This window comes from Myxine glutinosa, chromosome 5, assembly GCF_964187855.1.
Source record: "Myxine glutinosa chromosome 5, kmMyxGlut1.1, whole genome shotgun sequence".
Taxonomy (NCBI): Eukaryota; Metazoa; Chordata; class Myxini; order Myxiniformes; family Myxinidae; genus Myxine; species Myxine glutinosa.
In genome coordinates this window covers 90,073,529-90,092,588 of record NC_136265.1, presented here as the reverse complement: position 1 = coordinate 90,092,588, position 19,060 = coordinate 90,073,529, and the positions used below count along the sequence as shown (strand labels likewise).

The 19,060-nt window shown below is 45.8% G+C and overlaps 1 pseudogene across 1 annotated transcript in view; it reads left to right on the top strand.

Moving 5' to 3' along the window:
* The window catches only part of LOC137427364 (uncharacterized), a 101,412-nt pseudogene that overhangs the window by 16,917 nt on the left and 65,435 nt on the right, over positions 1-19,060 (top strand). Inside the window, exon 2 of the transcript XR_013623389.1 lies at positions 290-2,902. The product of XR_013623389.1 is annotated as an uncharacterized LOC137427364 (transcript). The remainder of the gene's footprint in view (positions 1-289; positions 2,903-19,060) is intronic.

Below are 19,060 nucleotides of genomic sequence, written 5' to 3'. Positions count from 1 at the left end.
CATGTAAAGTTTTGACTTTTTCGACATATTTCAACATACAGCTATTTGATCTTCATTTCAACAATATTGACAGATAAAGGTGATATAATATAACAAATATCATGAAACATTTACATTTTGTAGTCCATTGTATAATTTAAATAAACATAAATGCAAATTTTGCATGTTCCCCTACCCCCACAAATGCAACAATATGTTCATGCTTGCTTACGTTTGTCAGAATTATATCATGAGTATTGAACAAAATGTGTTTTTTTCTAATACATGTCATGTGATGTTCTATTTCCAGGTGGATCCATTGAATCTGCAAGTGTGACTGCACCTACGTTTATGAACAGCGTAGACCCATGCCCGCAGGACTCGCCAACTGAAACAAACAAGAGGACTTTATACAAACACAACAAAACGAATCATGAATTGTTTGCACGTAAAAATGTTTACCAGGTTCACAAAGGAGAGAAAGATGAACGCCTGTACAAATGCAAAATTTGTGGAAAATCCTTCAGTCATTCATCCAGCTTAACATCACACTTGGAAAAACACAATCGTGATTGCCCATATAAATGCATAATTTGTGGAAAATCTTTTAATCGGCCGTGCACCCTGAAACGACACTTGGAAATTCACAATGATGAACGCCCGTACAAATGCACAATATGTGGAAAATCTTTTAAACACCCATCCACTCTTAAAACACACATGAGAATTCACAATGATGAACGCCCGTACAAATGCACAATATGTGGAAAATCTTTTAAACACTCACCCACCCTTAAAACACACGCCACCATTCACAATGCTGAACTCCCATATAAATGTACAAGTTGTGGAAAATCTTTTAAACACTCGTCCACTCATAATATACACATGAGAATTCACAATGATGAACGCCCATACGAATGCACAATTTGTGGAAAATCTTTTGATCTGTCATCCACCCTTAAAACACACATGATAGTTCACAATGATGAACGCCCATACAAATGCACAATTTGTGCAAAAGCTTTTAAACACTCATCCACCCTTAAAACACATGTGAGAATTCACAATGATGAACGCCCATACAAATGCACAATTTGTGGAAAAGCTTTTAAACACTCATCCACCCTTAAAACACACGTGAGAATTCACAATGGTGAACGCCCATACGAATGCACAAGTTGTGGGAAATCTTTTAATCAGCCATCCATCCTTAAAGCACACACGAGAATTCACAATGGTGAACGCCCATACGAATGCACAAGTTGTGGAAAATCTTTTAATCAGCCATCCATCCTTAAAGCACACATGAGAATTCACAATGGTGAACACCCCTACAAATGCACCATCTGTGGAAAATCTTTTAAACACTCACCCACCCTTAAAACACACGCGGCCATTCACAATGCTGAACGCCCATATAAATGTAGAAGTTGTGGAAAATCTTTCAAACACTCGTCCACCCATAAAATACACATGAGAATTCACAATGGTGAACACCCATACGAATGCACAAGTTGTGGAAAATCTTTTTATCAGTCATCCACCCTTAAATCACACATGAGAATTCACAATGGTGAACGCCCATACAAATGCACAATTTGTGTAAAATCTTTTAATCTGTCATCCATTCTGAAAACACACATGATAATTCACAATGATGAATGCCCAAACAAATGCACAATTTGTGGAAAATCTTTTAAACTCTCGTCCACCCATAAAATACACATGAAAATTCACAATGGTGAACACCCATACGAATGCACAAGTTGTGGAAAATCTTTTAAGCAGTCATCCACGCTTAAATCGCACATGAGAACTCACAATGATGAACGCCCACACAAATGCACAATTTGTGGAAAATCTTTTAATCAGTCATCCCACCTTAAAACACACATGATAATTCACAGTGATGAACGCCCATACAAATGCACAACTTGTGGAAAATCTTTTAAACACTCATCCACCCTTAAAACACACATGATAATTCACAATGGTGAACGCCCATACAAATGCACAAGTTGTGAAAAATCTTTTAATCAGTCAGGCCACCTTAAATCACACGTAACAATTCACAACAGTGAACACCCATACAAATGCACAAGTTGTGGAAAATCTTTTAATTACTCATGCAACCTTAAAACACACATGAGAAATCACAATGGTGAACGCCCATACGAATGCACGAGTTGTGGAAAATCTTTTAATCGAACATCCATCCTAAAATCACACATGAGAATTCACGATGGTGAACGCCCATACAAATGCACAAGTTGTGGAAAATCTTTTAATCAGTCATCCACCCTAAAAATACACGTGAGGATTCACAATGGAGAACACCCACACAAATGCACAAGATGTGGAAAATCTTTTAATCGAACATCCATCCTAAAAACACACATGAGAATTCACAATGGTGAACACCCATACAAATGCACAATTTGTGGAAAATCTTTTAATCGAACATCCATCCTAAAATCACACATGAGAATTCACGATGGTGAACGCCCTTACAAATGCACAATTTGTGGAAAATCTTTTAATCGAACATCCATCCTAAAATCACACATGAGAATTCACGATGGTGAACGCCCATACAAATGCACAAGTTGTGGAAAATCTTTTAATCAGTCATCCACCCTAAAAATACACGTGAGGATTCACAATGGAGAACACCCACACAAATGCACAAGATGTGGAAAATCTTTTATTCGGTCAGGCCACCTTAAAAGGCACATGGCTATTCACAAGGATGAACGTGCATACAAATGCACAATTTGTAGAAAATCTTTCAATCAGTCATGCCACCTAAAATTACACGTGAGAATTCACAATGGAGAACGCCCGTTCAAATGCACAGTTTGTGGAAAATCTTATAATCAGTCATCCACTCTTAAAAGGCACATGTTGATTCACAATGGAGGTTCCTGAATAACGATCCTTTACTGAAAAGGAGGGGGACATTTTGAGTTCTGAGAGAATTTCCTCACCTTCTAAAACCTACAAATGTCGATAACAACGAACAGGAGAATGTCTGTATGCCTGTATGCATGTATGTATGTGCACAATTTCTGGAAAAATTTTTAACGAGTCACCTCACCTGAAATAAAATGCACATGACAATTCAAAATGGAGAATGCCTGGAGAAACGCACAATTTGTGGAAAGTCTCTCATTCACCTATCCACCCTTAAAATATACATGGGAATACACAATGAGAGATTGGGGCACAGGAGCATTAGTCGCAGGGTGCAGCACAAGTGTAGAAAGGGGGGATAAGCCTTAAAGGAGGGGATGGGATTATTATTTTGCTTACTTTTTTTTACATATTAGATGCACAAATACCACATAAACACACACACAGACACAATGGAGGTGGATACTTTGAAACCTGTTTGGTCTCTGTTCCACCTTCTGAAACCCAAATTATGGATTTCCTGGTTGCTCCCTCCTCCGATATGATAGACCTGAGTCGTATTGTTCTGTTGTTTCTGGCTCACAGCGCTCCAACGATGGTTCAATGTGGTTCAACATGGTTCGGCATGGTTTGTTTTTCAATTTTTCCAAATTTTCCAAATTTCCAAAAAATGTTTTATTTAATTTCCAATTTTTCAATTTTCCCTAAAAAAAATTATTTTCAATTTAATTTCCAATTTTCAATTTTTTCAATTATATAATTTCCAATTATATAATTTCCCCAATTTTTTAATTTAAAGAAAATTTGATAATAACAAAATAATGCTTTTTTATGCGTGATCAAAACATTCAAATAAATTTAAAGCTCTATTTGAAGTACTATATCATAATATGACTACAGTTTGTTTTACCATTAATCATAAGGGTTTATACCTTGAAAAATACACCACGCAAAATATGTTAATTAAAATCGAATTGGATGCTGAATATTTTGAAACATACAAGTACAATCATTCAGAAACAATTCATATCGGATCAGGCTCACATATTAATCACTTTTTTAAATTCATAAAGAACAAGACCGAGATTGTTTTTTAAATGGAAACCCCCTTTGAATTCATTATAGATAGAACTTCATTGGTGGATAATTCCAATTCATGGTTAAAAATTAATACCGAATCTATTTAAAATATCATACCAACCCCTATTCAAGATTATACGTCTAATCCGGTTCGCATTTCAATGATAAATTTTAATATGCTTTGTCGTTTGTTTAAGGATTATGGATTTTTTTTTATCATTGAATTTATTTATATTTGAAATATAAATTTATACGTTTATCATTGAAATAAAACGCACCAAAAATATTCTTTATTTTATATTCGAAATAATACATATTTCAAAGAAAGTTGTTTATTATAAAACAGACGATGATGATAACGATGAAGATGATAATGCCGAAGACGATAACGACTATGATAAAACAAGTAAAACATAAAACGAGTGATAAAATAAAGCGTGATGAAACATGCTGTGAAATGTGTAAGGAAATAGGAGATCCACCTATGGATCACGTCAGATTAACTTATCATTATTTCAAATCTGAACAATTTACTCATATCGGAAAAATTGGCTCGATATCTAATAAGCCTGTTGCTGTACATACCAAATTAGATGAAAATAATCAACCCAAACCTATATTATTATCTTGTAATAGTAATATCGGTATTGTAAAAAATTGTATGATGCCAACTATAAAACAACAACAACAACATGCATTTTAAGGCCATTTTCCCTGCCAGAGCGGGGGTTAGCCTTGCGGTCCCCATGACAATCTTCTCCATTTTGCCCTATTTTCTGCATCTCTCCTTGTTAACCCCCTTGCCCACATTTCTTGTTCCACCATCTTTAGCCTAGTCTTTCTCGGTCTTTCCCGTCCTCTAATTCCTTCTACATTCATTTCCATCACTCTTCTCAACCAGTCACTTTCATCCTTCCTCAACACATGACCAAACCATCTCAACCTGTTCCTCGTCACAGCATCGATCACAGGCTCTATTCCCATCATATTTCGCAATTCATCATTTGTCTTCCTCTCTCTCAACGATACTCCGCCCATCCACCGAACCATTCGCATTTCCACCCTTTCCAGCCTTCGTTGCTGCTCTACGTTCATTACCCATGTCTCGCTCCCATAAATCATAACACTTCTCACACATGCAGCAGCATACACCTTTCCCTTCAGCTTCAACGACACTCCCCTCCTCATCAGCACGCCACTCAGTTCCCGAAACTTCTTCCATGCACATCTCACTCAAGCAACCATTGCCGAGTCTGATCCACCTTCTCCATTCAGCATGTCTCCGAGGTAGCAAAATGTTTTCACACCTTCCAGCTTCACGCCGTCTCCAAGATCCATCTCAACATTTCCTCCATCTGCAGATCCCTCTGTGCACACCTTACATTTGAATGTAGATGACACACTGGTTAATGGCCCTTTTAGACCACTACATTTTTGATGAACCCACTCAGCTCACATTGTACATTGAATGGAGTTCACTCCGACACCCTTCCTGCACACAGAACATTGCCACATCCCAGTTCTTTCCACCTCACCACATGCTTTACCACTTGCCATCACCTTCGTCTTTCCGATATTCACCTTCAGACCTTTTGTCTCCATACATTCCTTCCACTTGTTCATCTTCTCCTTCAGTCCATCCATACTTTCTGCAATCAACACCAGATCATCTGCATACAACAACTCCCACGGTAAACCCTCCTTTACGTGCCGAGCCAGCACCTCCATCACAGCGACAAATAGTAGTGGACTTAGTACCGACCCCTGATGCACTCCCACCTTCACCTCAAACTCACGACTGTTCCCGTCCTTCATCCTTTCAGCTGTGCGCGCTCTTTTGTACATTGCCATCACTACTCTGATCAACCATTCCTCCACTCCTAACTTCCTCAATGCCCATGTCACTACTTCGCGTGGAACCCTATCGAATGCTTTCTCCAGATCAACATACCCAAGAACCATTTCTTCCTCTTCTCCATGTACTTCTCCTGCAACTGCTTCACAATAAAGAGTGCATCTGTTGTTCCTCTTCCTGGCATAAATCCAAACTGCATTTCGTCGATCTTCACCTTCTTCCTCATCCTCCTCTCCAACACCCTTTCCAATACCTTCATTCCATGCTCCAATAACTTTATCGCTCGGTACGAGCCACACTCCCGAGGGTCACCTTTCCCCTTGTATAGAGGGACGAGGGTACTCAGTTCCCAATTCACTGGAATGCAGCCTTCTTTCACCACCAGATTACAGATCTCTGTCATTCCCTTCACACCCCAACTTCCTGCTGCCTTCAACATATCTCCCACAACTCCCGTCGGCCCTCCCACTTTTCTACTCTTCATTGCTTTTATCGCTTCCTCAACTTCCTTCTCAGTTATCTTCTCTGCCGGTCCTAAAACTAGGTTACTCTCTATGTTGCCAACCCATTCATTCTCTGCATTCAACAGTATTTCCATATATCTTTTCCATCTTCCTTTAATTCCATCTGGGTCCACAACGATTTGTCCCACTTCATCCTTCAAGCAACTCACCCCCATCACATCACACCTCTCTTTCGCTATCTGCTTTGCAATCCTGAATGCCGCTCTCTGACCCTCTTCCGAATCCAAGCATTCCCCGAATATTTTCTGACATGCCTCCTGCGTCTTTGCTGCCTCTTTCTATGCAGCCTTCTTGGCTGCCTTATAACTTTCATGCTCTGTTTTTTCTGCTCCCGTACCCTTCGCCTTCTGCCACTCCTTGAACTTCTTCCTCTTCTAGTCAATCCTCTTTCCAACTTCATCATCCCACCACCATGTTTCCGAGTGCCTCGGTGGTCCTTTTGTCCATCCACATACCTCACCAACGGCTCCCAACAGACTATCTTTCATTGACATCCAACCACTTTCAAGCTCAACCACATCATCCTCTACCCGACTCAGCCTCTCTTTTAATGCCTCCCTTACTGTCAACTCTTTCAACCTCCACACCTTCATTCTCGGTTGGTACTTCACCTGCCGTGCTCTCCTCGCACCTTTCACCCTTATGTCGCTGACAACCAAGTGGTGCTGTGAAACAGCCTCCTCCCCCGGGATCCCCTTTGTGTCCCGGAGGTGCCCCCTATCTTGCCTACGCACCATCAGGTAGTCAACGGTTGTCATCGACCCACCTGATGTGTTTGTAACAAGATTATTATCCCCTTTCTGGAACTGAGTATTACAAATCAACAAATCAGCTCCATCAGCAAACTCCAAAATCCTTTCACCTTCTCCATTTCTCACACCATATCCGTAACCCCCATGAACTCCCTCAAAACCGTCCATACTCCTTCCCACTTGTCCATTTAGGTCTCCTCCTACCACAACAACTTCCTCATCTTTCACGTTTTCCATCAGCTTCTCTATCGCACACCAGAACTTGTCGTCTTCATCGCTCCAACCAACCTGCGGAGCATATCCCGAGATGACGTTCACCAAGAGCTTTCCAATCATCATTTTCACCATCATCAACCTTTCACTCACTCTAGTCACACTCACCACACTGTCTACAAACTCCTCAAAAAACAGGACACCAACACCATTCACGCCCTCCAGGCACCCTTGCCACACAGACTTGTATTTCTGTCCCTGCCTACCCTTCACCATTCTCACACCACTTCCTTTCCATCTCGTCTCTTGCACACAACATATGTCCACTCTTCTTCTGACCAATACTTCCACCACTTCTCCTGAAATCCCTGTCATTGTCCCTACATTCCATGTCCCAAACCTCAGAAACCGATCTCCACTTCGGGCTGTGCCCTGCCCATATGTCGTTGTAATTGTCATGGTTCTCTTTTTGAGGCAATTTTCTTATGGCCGGATGCCCTTCTTGACGCCGACCCTCTGAGTCGCCTCTTACAACATGCAGGGATACGGTGTACCTATTCTAAACCAGGGTACACACCGGGAATTATGCCAACTATAGATGAATAATAAAGATGAAATAACATAAAATATTGCTTTTCAAACGATAAATTTATCCACTATGGTTCAACATGGTTCATTTTTCAATTATATAATTTCCACAATTTTTTCCTCCAATTTTTTTTTTGGTTTTGTATACAGGATCGAGGATCATGAAAGAGCGAACATTTATCACACAAAAAATCAAACAGACACACAAAATATATAATAAGGGTAGCAGTAGACACGATGGGGAGAGAAGGGGAAGCACACAAACACAACATTTGAGAGCAGGGACATCAGGAGATCTGGGGGAGGGCATGGGGGGAGGAGACTTGGGAAGGGGGGGGAGGGGTGGGAGAAGTATAAAACACAAGGACACTGCAAGGACTTCCAGGAAGGAAGTTGGTATTTCAAAAAAGTGAATCTGGGGTGGAATTAGCGTGGGTAGAAAAAATCAAGCTTTTGAATGGGGGAAGATAAGAGATGGTGGTGAACAGCTGTTTTAAAGACCTGGAGGGAGGAGTTTGATTGAAGAGAGTGAGGGAGTTTGTTCCAGAGGCGGGAGAAAAGAGGAATGAAGGAGTGAAGGTGAGCAGAGAGTCTTGATTTTGGCAGTTTAACCATAAGAGGGTTGCAGGCGGATCTTGTGCGACCTGCAGGACTATTTGGGGGACAGAGCCCAGAGAGAGCTGGGGGAGCAAGGCCGGAGAGGAGTCGGTAGAAGACAGAAAGCACACCAACCTGCCTGATCTGATCCTGATCTCCACTCCGGGCTGCACCCTGCCCATATGTAGTTGTAATTGTCATGGTTCTCTTTTTGAGGCAATGTTTTTATGTATTATAATTTTGTATATTATAATTATTTTAAAAACATGATGATATGTGCTTTGGTAATCTTTGAGTATTTTACATCATCTTCTTTATCATTTATCAAAAGTCTATATGTGTTAAATTTCTCATTTAACGCCTGATAAACCTTATCTGGTATTTTACAATATTGTTTTCCTTGATATTGGGCTACACACTCTTGAAAATGAGAAACTCGATTATAAATAAACTTTCCTGTTACGTTTACCCTCGTATAATCTTTTAGGTCATATTGTTATACTCATTTGTTGGGTGTTACACATTATACATATTTTAATGGTTGTGTCGTTTATTTCAAAATTATTTATATCCGTCATTAGCCCTTATATCATTATATGGGATATAAATATTCCATGATTTCTTAATCATATCATAATTTCTTTGCTGATGAGTAAAAATTTATTTAGAATTATTTTCCTTTTTTCCAGAATAGGATTATCATTTTCTGAAAGCGATATGGGTTGACGTAAAATTTTCTTATATTCTTGAATAAGAAACCCGGTATCCATGATGTATAATAATTTCTCACATTTAATATTGTTGCGGCTCTCCCCAAGCCCTTTCCCGTTACAAAGGGGGGATTAAACCCCTTTTTCCCCCCCTGGGTCTTCGTGTCCACGAGGCCGAATTGCCACTTCCGGAGCATGCGTGAAAAAGGGTATCGGGTCAACGTCGCACGTATCTTTAACCCACGCTGCCACGAAAGCGGGGACCGAACCTCGCACAAGCCACGCTTAATCGAGTATGCCCGAGCGGTATGCGTATCATGTGACTCGTGCCGTTACTTTTATGGAACCAGATTCGAGCGGTTCTAGTCATACCATGCAAGGCCAATCAATGGAAGGGACGGGAACGGTCAAATAAAAGAAATAACACAATTTATTATTATTTACAATGATTCGCAGAGACACAGAGCAGGCACTTAATCATTGTTAACTAAATCCCAGACACAGGGCCCACTCACGCACACGGGGAGAAGAAGAGAAGAAGTTCGCGTGCCAAACGCGCTTTGCCGTCGGTCGCTCCGGGGCAGCGCGCCCGGCGTGGCTCTCTGGCGGTCACGGCATGTATGCAGGAGAAGGCAGGCAGGAGGAGATCGTGCGTCTGTGGCCCGGAACGGGTCGTCTTCTCGAGCGCGCGATTAATACAGCGCAGGGCACGGGGCAAGTTTGTGTACAATCACGATAACCGGCAATTCAATGCACTCGTTCTGCGGCGCGTTCTCGTGCGTTCTCAAGCTCAACTCAACTCTGACTCAGGCGAACTCCGAACTCACAACTGAACTCTCAGGGGCTCCGACTCAACTGAACTGAGAACTTGAACTCATCTCTACTCTGACTGGGGCTCCGACGCTGAACTCGTGACTCGAACTGAGAACTCATCTGAGGTGGGGGGGCTCAGAGCAGGGTTTTATGGCTCTGCCCCGGCCTTACTCGAATGTTCCAAACCCCACCTCTCATCGTCGTGGTTAGCCATTCCCCTCGAGCCCTGATTTTTTTTATTTTTTTTTGTATACTGAATCGAGGCTTGTGAAAGGGCTAACATTTACTTCACAAACAAATCGACCAAACAAAATACACAAAAAGAGGGAGCGGAAGACAAGATGGGGAGAAAAGGGGAAGCACACAAACACAACAACCGAGAGCAGGGAGATGTGTGGAAGGGAGAGGGCCCGGGGGGAGGAGGCATGGGAAGGGGGGGGGGGGGGAGGGAGAAGTATAAAGCACAAGGACACCAAGGACACCAAGGACTTCCAGGACAGAAGTTGGTATTTCAAAAAGTGGAATTGGGGTGAAATTAGCGGGGGTAGAAAAGATCAAGGTTTTGAATGGGGGAAGATAAGAGATGGTGGTGAACAGCTGTTTTAAAGACCTGGAGGGTGGAGTGGGATTGAAGAGAGTGAGGGAGTTTGTTCCAGAGGCGGGAGAAAAGAGGAATGAAGGAGTGAAGGTGAGCACAGAGTCTTGATTTTGGCAGTTTAACCAAAAGAGGGTTGCAGGCAGATCTTGTGCGACCTGTAGGAATATTTGCGGGACAGAGCCCAGAGAGAGCTGGGGGGGCAAGGCCAGAGAGGAGTCGGTAGAAGACGGAAAGACCACCAACCTGCCTGTGGTGAGTGAGTGAGAGGCCCTTGGAGTTAGCTTCATCGTGGGAGATTCCAATGATTCTGAATGCTTTGGTTTCAACAGCGCGAAGGCGAGCTAGGTGTGAGGCAGGAGCACCAGCCCAGAGGGGGGAACAGTATTCCATTGAGCTGCAGATGAAAGCCTTGTATGTGGTGAGGAGCTCAGGTGTGCCAAGGAAGGACTTCGCACGACGGAGGATGCCCAGTCGGCGACTGGCTTTGGAGGCCAGATTTGAAATGTGGTTTTCCAGGAAAGATCATAGCAGATAGTGAGACCCAAAAGCTTGAGAGACAGAACTTCTTGGAGAGGATTATTCAGAAAGTGGATGGGAGGGTTGTCCAGTCGGTCTTTTCGGAGAGACATCGTAAGAGTGTGAGATTTGTCAGGATTGAAAGACATGTTCCACTTGTTTGACCAGTCTGTGATTTTGTCAAAGTCTGCAGAGAGTGAGGAGGCTGCAGACTGCCGATCTGAGGGATGAAGAATGGAGCGACAGAGAGTAGAGTCATCAGCAAAGAGAATGAGAGGATTTTCAAGAGAGTCAGAGAGATCATTGATGAAGACCAGAAAAAGCACAGGGCCCAGAACACTGCCTTGGGGAACTCCAGCCTGAACAGGAAGAGGAGATGAGAGAAACCCATTCAGGGCCACACGTTGACTACGACTAGAGAGGAAGTCCGCCAGCCATGCGTGGAGATTTCCATGGATACCAAAAGAGGAGAGTTTGGTGAGCAGAGCGGGGTGCCAGACCGTATCGAAGGCACGTGATATGTCAAGGGATACTGCTCTAATTTCCTGTTTGGCATTGAGGACCTCCATCCATTGTTGAGAAAGCAGAAGCAGCATGTCCAGAGTGGAGTGTCCAGGTCTGAAACCAAATTGATGATCAGAGATCAAGCCATTGGAGAAGAGGAAAGATTTCATATCTGAAGCAATGATGGATTCCATGACTTTGCTGATAATTGGGAGAAGGCTGATTGGTCTGTAGTTGCTGGGATCTGTTTTTGCACCTTTTTTGTGCAAAGCGGTGATGTTGGCAGATTTCCAAGCAGATGGAAGATGACCTTGAGCAAAAGAGAGGGTGAAGAGAACAGAAAGAGGGAGTGAAAGAGCGGAAGAACATGATTTTAGGACCCGTGGGCTGATGCCGTCAGGTCCAGTTGCAGAATCAGAGTCGAGGGTTGACAGAAACTTTTCCACCTTGTCAGGAGGAAAGGACACAGAGTCCAGGAGCAGCTGGGTATGACTGGGTACGGTGGGTACCGAGAGGGATGGGTTTGGGACACAAGATTTAGAGGCAAACACAGAGTTGAGGCATTCAACTTTTTCTCGTGCGGAGTCAGCCGTGTGGCCATTTAAGGTGAGGGAGGGGATGGAGGGGGAACAATCACCAGAAACAGATTTTACCAGACGCCACCAGGATTTGGAAGAGGGAGACAGATAAGAGAGTTCGGTCCTGAGGACGGAGAGATATTGTTTCCTGGCTCTCCTGAGGGTGGACACACACTTGTTTCGGGCTTTGTGAAAGGAAATGAGATTTCCTTCCGTTGGATTTGTTTCCAGGAGACGAAAGCAAGTTGTTTCTGGGAAATAGCCTCACCACAAGATTCCGTGTACCATGGACGGGAGGAAGGGTATGACAACTGAAGACGAGAAGGGATAAATCTGTGCATGAGAGAGAGCAATTTACTTTGGAAGAATTCCCAGGATGAGTTGATGTCAGAGGCAGTAGAGATGGGAGACCAGTCCAGATGATTGATGGCTGCTTGAAGACCGTGCCAGTTGGCCTGAGTGAAATGCCAGACTCGACGCTGAGGAGGCTCTCTGAAAATGGTCAGAGAGATGTCCACTTTAACAAGCACATGATCAGAAGAGCCGATTGGAGCAGAAGAAGAGCAGCAGACATTTTCAGGGAAGTTAGTCATAACCAAGTCCAGAAGAGAAGATTCTCCGTTGACTGAGATCCGGGTTGGGAAATTGACAGATTGTGTCAGTCCCAGTGAGTCACAGAAGTCCTTTGCTGAAGAGCCATGGCTGGTGAGAGAGGTACCCACCCCCAGCCAACTGGCATGGTGACAGTTGAAATCGCCACATATGAGGAAGAGAGAGTTCGGATGGGTAGATAGAAGTTGGTCCATATTATCAGACAGCGAGATGTAGATGGAGTCATCACTGTTTGGTGGACGGTACAACACGCATATGAACAAAAGGTGGGAGCGAAGGGGAAGCCGTAGCCAAAGATATTCCTGGGGGTGAGGTGGAGAGAGGGCAGTGCAGGGCGAGTGAGGAAGAGAGTTTTTTTATAAAGATAGCAACCCCACCTCCAGGACGAGGCTCAGGTCTATCATACCGGAGGAGGGAGTAACCTGGGAGAGATACCAAGGAATCGGAGACATCATGAAGGAGGAAGGTTTCTGTTAAGCAGATCACGTCTGGTTTGTCAGAAGCAACCTGTATGGAGAGATCAGTTAAGTTTGAGCGAAGGCCCCGGATGTTTGAGGTCCATACTGTTAAGGAAGAGGAAGGGGGAGCATCGGATACAGAACAGGGGGGTGGGGGGGCGGTAGGGCAGGATGTGGAAGAGGTAGGGAGAGCTGTTGCAGGTGTGTCAGAGATTACAGAATAGCTTGGAGAAAGGGAAGAATGGGGCGGACAAAAGGTTTGATGGTGTTTGGGTGAGGCGCAGTGAGGTGTTATTTGAGGAGGGGGAAGAGTGAGGCTGAAGGTGAAAGTTGGAAGGGGGAAGAAGCGGGGAGGACGCTTTGAGGAGGAGGGGTGAGAGGGGAGTCTAGGAGGGGAGGAGTGAGGGAGAGTCTTGGAGGGGAGGGGTGTGGGGGGAGTTTAGGAGGGAAGGGGCAGGGGGGGAGATTTGAAAGGGATGGATGTTTGGGAAGATTTGGGGGGGAAGGGGCAAGGGGGAAGATTTGACAGAGATGGGTGATGGGGAAGATTTGGAGGGGAGGGGTGTGATTGGATTTTGAAAAGTGTACGATTTATGGGAAATGAACATTTATTGCAAAATGAGTTTCTTGAGACATTCGAGTCAAAAATACATTTGAGGACGCTGAAGGATGGGTGGAGTTCTGGAGAGTTTAGGGAATGAATGAAAGATGCACTGTAAGAGATGGAATTTTTTTTTTGAATGAATAGAATTGGTGAGCAAGTCGAAAGCATCCTTTTATAGAAGAAGTAGAAAAAAGTGTTATAGAATATGACATAATAATAAAGTTCTTCAGGGGACAGATGAAACATGTATTAACAACTTGATCACGTGATCTCGAACAACGTGGTCGAAGAACGAAAGAACAAATAACGAAGAACGAAAGAGCAAAAGAACGAAGAACGAAAGAACAAATAAGAACGCACAAGCGGATAAGAACAGGGAAGGAAAAATTTTTTTTTTTTTTTTGACATTTTAAAACAAGGGAGTATGGGTGAAAAGACCGTGAAAAACAGAGACCGAAAGTAGTTGCAGCGCGATCGAAGAACCGCTGAGACAAAAAACAAAAGCCTCAAGCCAAGGTCTGAGGACATGGTAGCCTACTAGTACTACACTAGGCCTCAGAATGCACGATACGAAAAAACCGACGATTCTGTACACAGGTATGAAAACCAACACCGAGAAACCTATTAAAGTCACCCCAATAGGTACATGCACCGAAAGAAAGATAAAGATACGACAAAAACACAAATGTGAAAGATCACTTAGCTTCGAAAGCGTGAGCGCATGGAACAGCTTCGAAAAGTCGTGATCTCGCGAGATCTTATATTTGCGGCTCATTGCTTACCGGCCACTCCCTCCTGCAGTGCCTCCCTTCGGCCTCACCAGACTTGTTCAGGCCTGCCACGTGGCATGCTATCGCCAAAAGACCGCCCTACTCACGGGCCTGCTTAACGCAAAACTAACACAGGAAAGGACTACGCTTACATTCACTAATGAATAACTGAACTATCGCGAGGCTTCATGTTGTGGTGCGTCTACCTACGAGGGGGAATTATCCTTTATTCCAAAACCACAACACTATACCCCTCTCTCGCCAGACTCGCCCCATGTCGAACCCACCAATGGAACGACCGGTAGAGCCTGACATGCAAAATTAACCTTACTTTTAAATGTGACACAGAGGTGTGGTTCCCCCTAGCATTTACTCTGACCCATGTGTGCGACAGTTTTAGCACTAGATATGTCCCTCCTATTGCGTTGAGCAGCTACCTTACAGTTTCACGCCCACAACTACCCGAGTATTTCCGGAATTTCAAACTAAACACATAGTCGGTGGGCACATTCTTATATTTACAAGCACAAAACTTAACTTTATTTTCAATGCTATGACCCAGGACCTGTTCTTTTTGGAAGAGAAGATTGGAGGGGAGAGAAAACACACTAAATGTGACACTTGCTGCTTGCTTCTTGCATCTTGCTTCTTCCGTGTGCGTCTAACAAACCGGCTGGCCCCCTGACTGGCATACAGGCCATTTGAAGCATCAGGGCCATCTAAACTTGCAGAACTTCGGTATCCCTTCTTCTTCTTTCGTGTATCATCAGATGGCCAGCTCAGTGTCGTGCAGCCATGCCCTCGTCTCTGGTCCTACGTCGAAGAGGCCGGCGTCTGAAGGTGGTCTGTATAGGGAGGGGGCAGGTGGTAATTATGTGTTCGGCAGTCTGCTCAGGCTCGCCGCACTCGCACGCGGCGCTGTCTGCCAGGCCCCACATCTTCAGCGATGATTTGAAACGGCCGACCCCCGTACGTAGACGGTTCAGCAAGGTCCATTGCAGGCATGGTAGATCTTCTCCTACGACGCTTCGGTATCCCTAGCACACAACAATAAAAATGCTTTTTATTTGGCCAGCAGGGCCGTTCTCACGTGGTCCAACTGCGCAGCATCAATGCCACTCAAACAAGTGGTTCGAAGTGCAAGATGATTTTGCAGCAAGATGCTGCACAGCAAAGGTGCAAGGCCACAAGGCTTGTGGTCCATGAGTGTAACAAGGTTCAGCCAAGTGGTTTGGCAGCAAAGTGCTGCACAGGTCAGCTGCCCAGGTGGAACAAGGACAGGGCAGCAAGGTGCAAAAGGGATGCTGCACAGGTCGATGGTGCTGCACAGTTCGGCCTCCAAAATGGTCCTGGGGTGGGGGGAAGACAAGGCACAACAAGCAAGCGGAAAAGACGCAATGGCACACAGAAAAACAAGGTGGTGCGGCGCGAGGGACACGGAACAGCGAGCAGGCTCGTCCCTAACCGTCCCCCCCCCCCCCCCACCGTTGGCTACACTACCCTAGGCCCCCTTGTATTTACAATCCGTCACTACGTCTTGTCTCCCATATCCCCCTCTAATTCCGAATTCGTCTCCCAATCCCTCCCAAGAAGGAAGGGATGGAACACACACAATGTCTCATTACGTCCTGATGCGTCTCACAACTCAAACATCTACAGAGCCTTGGTGTGGAGCTCCGTCCTCCTTGGTGACTGGCTGTGGATGGTGCAAAGGGATTTCTCACATCCTAACTACACTACTGACATTACTCTTTTAAACTACCCGGGGTCGTACCCTGCCAATCAGTGTCTTTAAACTATGTGGTTCTAAGAACCCGAATTCCCATTGCCCACACTGTGGTGCCCTCTGAATTTGGGTCTCACTCCCGCAAATTTTCTCGCTGTGCCCTCGCACAATTTCGGGGCTGGGTCTTGTGGCCCCACTAGCAGGTCCAACTACCTGCGCACCTCCGCCACTGAAGCCGCCACCCGAGCTTACCTGCTCCTCGTGACTACCTAACTGGGGAAGGCCCTCCCTGGCACTTACCCCCTCTTTGCCCACCTTGGCATCGGGCAACCCGGGTCCTCTCCTGGGATCCTCGGGCCCCACTCACAAACTAACCTAACCGGCTCCCAGAGCCTACCTGCTGCCTCACCTGGCCGACAAACTACCAGTGGCAGAGTGCCCCAATAACTATATGCACTAAGTAAGCCACACGCCCAGCCATTCCACAGACTCATGCACCCTCCAAAGAACTACTTTTCCTCTACCCGCACCACAGGTGTCAATATCCATACAAATTTACCTATGCCCTCTACCTGGCTTTTCACTACCCCTCCCCCCCCCCGGGCTTTCGTGAATGGGTTCCACTCCCCCCATTCACTCCTTCACACCATGCATTCCACACCTTTTATTCCACACCAAGCATTCCACACCACTTATCTCGCACACCATTTATTCTTACACCACTTTTCTCGCACACCTCCACTTTTACGCACCATTACACAATTCCACAAACACACAGCATCATCTATCTAACTGATTTCCCCTAAACTCGTGCTTCCCCGTCATCCCTTTACACTTTGCACTCCCTTTTCTTTTAACAACCACCTAAGCGACCTACGTCCCCTCTACAGTACAGGTGTCACTACTTAATTCTCATGTCCCGAAGGTCTTCTAAATCCCGAACAATTATCCTAGCCCTCCCTCAGCTAGCTTCGGTGCCCCATGGAGGCAACCATTGCTGGCACCCCCATGTGCCAATCACTGCCATCCCCCTAAACTAATGCTCATGCCCCCCCCACCCCCCCCCCCCCCCCCCGTGTGAGGAATGGTGACACTACCATTCCCCCATGTGGGGGGACACTACTCTCCCAGTCCTCTACACGACGAGCCTCTCCATGTGGATGTACGTTGTCACTGCTCGGCCTCGAAGGGCCGAGCGATCCATGCGGGTGGTTGGTCGCCTGTAGGTGATGTCCGTCCGGCATTTTCGATCCAAGGGGGGAGGGATGGATGGGCCGAGGTGCAGGGCTCCATCCCTGCGCGGGACCTCGCGGTCCCACACACGGTGACCCAGCCAGCCACGGTCGGAGCACCGCACCCGATAGGGTGCGCGGCTCCGAAAACTCCTACCTCCCCTTGAACCCGGCCGATCGCCCTTGCCGCCACGGCACGGCACCAACCATACAGTGCGGGGGCCGGCACGAATCGTGCACGCCGGTCCTTGTGAGACCGACGCAGCAAGGATTCCCTCCGGTCCCTGCAGCACACAACTCACCGGGGGCTCACGTACGCTACCCGTCCCACTAGGCGCTACCCCGGTTGGTGTCGATGCTTGAGCCGCGTCCTCACACCTCGCGACCCACTCCACACTCGCACACCCAGGTGCCCACATGCCTCCCACACACTCCGTTACACACTCTTCCCGCACACAGTCCGGTGTGCATTCTCCCTCACTCTGTAACACACTCGGCCATCTCACACTCTTTTTCCACACCCCCAGGTGCGCACTCTCCCGTTACACACTCTGTAACACACTCGGCCATCGCACACTTTTTCCACACCCCCAGATGCACACTCCCGCTCATACTCCGGTGTGCATTCTCGCTCACACTTTGTAACACGCTCTTTTTCTGCACACTCCGGCGCACACTTTTCTCTCACACACTCGGGTACGGACTCCCTCTCACACTCCGTAACCCTCATACACCGCACAATGGGCCCATCGTGAACGCCCGGGTCTCGCCTTTCTCCCAAGCGCGCCGAGAACCCATTCGCGCCAAACACATTCGTGCCATTTTCGCAACTCACCTCAGGGACCTCCTTCCCTGCCTGCACCTGCAAACTTTTTATTTCATTAGCAGCAAGCACGGCATCACGGTGTGAACACAGACTTTGTGCGTGTTCCATTACCTTCTCTCGTGATTTGTTCACTTTCTCTCCTGTCTTTTCGGCCCCAATTGTTTCTTCTTTTTCTAGCTTGACCTTCGCCTGCGCCCCCAAAATTTTCTTTCCCAATTTGACGATCGCCGGCTCCTCTACCATTTCCTCTCACGTCGCGACCCTCATAGCCCCGGTCAACTCAGCTGTCCTTTGCCCTAGCTCGCTCCCCACGCATTCCCCACACCACGTCACCTCGTCGCGTACCACCGCGACCTTCCCGTTCAACATGCACCCAATGTCCTCCCCTGCCTTTTTCATGTCCCTCTTTGACTCTGCCATCATCTTTTCCCTGTCACACCTGGATTCGTCTATCATCTTTTTCATGTCATCATTCATTCCCCGAATTTCGTCTTTTTGGGCATCCATTTTTGCATTCATTTCCCTTCTTGATTTGTCCCCCTCTTCTTTCAGGCATGCTATGAATTGTGTCATAAACCATTGCATGTCAAAACCCGCCTGCACAGCGGG